We start from the raw sequence: 2,108 nt of genomic DNA on the forward strand, positions 1-2,108 counted from the left end.
GGTTAGACTGGACAGAGAAGGGGTCTGTTCCTCTCCATGGAGGGGGCGAGGGGTGGGGAAGGGGAAAGAAGTGGGAGAAGGCGAAGGCAGGCCCGACCTGCGGGGAGGAGGGATGGACAGACGGACGGACAGAAAAAGACAGAGGAGAAGTGCAAGAAGGGAAGGGAAATTGGATGGGGCAGACAGGTGGGAATGGGGAAACAGAAGAGATAGGTGGTTAGTGACTCGGAATTCAGACCAAATTGCCCCCCTCCTTCCATCCCCCTGCCCCTTTGGCATCTCCCCCCCACCCCAACCACCCCCTCCCCTCTGCAAGGACCCATGTAGAAAAGTCTGAGGCTGAGGTGAGGTCAAGAGGTGTTAAATGTCTAGGATAGCCAGAGGGGAAGGAGGGCCAGTTTCCCAGACCACCCAACACACCCCCTTCCAGCAGGGGTCGATCCCTCCCAGGCAGGCTCTCCTCTGGGGACTCAGGAGTCCCACTTCTCACCTCCCTGGGAGGGATGAGATAGACAAGGAAGAGAAAATAAAAATACCAAGTCATTAATTAGCAGGAAGTGGCGGGTTTGTTTATATGTGTTAATTACTCCCGAGCTGTAATTTCATGGCACTGAACCCCCACCCTAGGCCAGACTTGGGCCTTTCTTGGGACTGCACAACCCCAGCACTTTCCCTTTCCTTCAACATCGCATTCTTGAAGGGTCTGTGTAGTGGGGGAGACCCCTCTACTCCAGGCCCTCTTCATTTCTCTCCTCAGAAGTTAAGGTGTCTTGAGGCAGGGTCTAGACAGGGAGGAGATGCTGGAGGGGCAAATCTGGGGACAGATGTGTGATCCTGCAGCCGGTTGCTGGGCGACGGGATGCTGCCCCGCAATGTTACCTCGGCAACGGGCTGCAGCTTTAACCCCAGAGGGGGAGGGGTCTGGAGGAAGAGGGGAAGGGGCTGGATGGGTTATGGGGTCCATTCAGGGCATGAAGAGGAGAGCAGAGGCGTGAGTCAGAACGCTGGAGTTTCCCCCAGTCTTAGCATAAAGGAAGAAGTATACATGTTGGGGGGAGCTGGAGACTGGGGGCAGAGAACCCTAAAATAACCACCTCTTGCCCCTTGTTGGCCAGTCAGAACCTAGCCCTAGTGACCAGGCCTCTGGCTGGAGAGAAGGGGTGCTGGGGTGGGTTTGAGGGCAATCAGATGCACCCATCAACAGTTACCCTTCCACAGTCTTGAACAGCCTTGAGCCCCAGACACCTCTTCCTCCATGCCTGGCATTTTGACCCATAGGGGTAAACCGTTTTGCCCTAGGGGCAAACCATGGCTTCTTTACATCCCCTTCCAGCTCTTCACCTCCTCTTCCCCTTGCCAGCCCCCCACAGTTGCTGTTCTGATGCCTGGGTGCTCAGGGCAGCAGGGGCAGGACACAGGAACAGGTCAGACTAAAGGGGCAGACACCCAGGTCATCTCAACAAGCCCCCGCCCCCCCTCCCCCCCAACAGCCGCCAGAGCTGTTTGCTGACGCGGGGTTTTCAGAGCCAGGCGCCAGCCCGCGGGTGGCTCTCTGCAGGTGTCAATGTATTCCAGAGATGAGGACATGGGAATCCTTACCACACACACCCAGTCATGCCCTCCCTTTCTTCAGGTCCTCTCAAGCTCCTGTTCCCCCGACACCTGGAGGGGGCTTGGAGCTGGCTTCCCAGGTTCTCCTCTGCCTGTGCCAGGCTAGGCTCTGCTTCCATGGCCTTGCTGCCCCCCCCCCCTCCCATGAATAAGGTCTGCCTCTGACCCCCCCTCCTTTAAGGTACTTTAGGCCCCTGGCCTCCTCCCTGCCAGCCTCTCTGCCTTCCTCCCTCCCACTGGAGCCCTCCCCCAGCTCCTCTCCATAGCGCTCACTCAGAGCATCTTTCCGAGGCCTCTTCCAGCTTGCTCCAGCTCTTGCCTTCAGTCTCTCGGCCCTTTTTTCGTCTCTATCTTCTACACCTCCCTTTTGGTGTTTCTCATCTTTCTCTCTCCTTCAAATTCCTTTCCCAAATTTCTCCCTCAAGCCCCTTCTATTTCTCTCTCTCTTTCCCTATATCTGTCTCCCCCATTTTCTCTTCCCTGCTCTCCCCATCTCT

This window comes from Bison bison, unplaced genomic scaffold, assembly GCF_000754665.1.
Source record: "Bison bison bison isolate TAMUID 2011002044 unplaced genomic scaffold, Bison_UMD1.0 scf7180017864249, whole genome shotgun sequence".
Classification (NCBI taxonomy): Eukaryota; Metazoa; Chordata; class Mammalia; order Artiodactyla; family Bovidae; genus Bison; species Bison bison.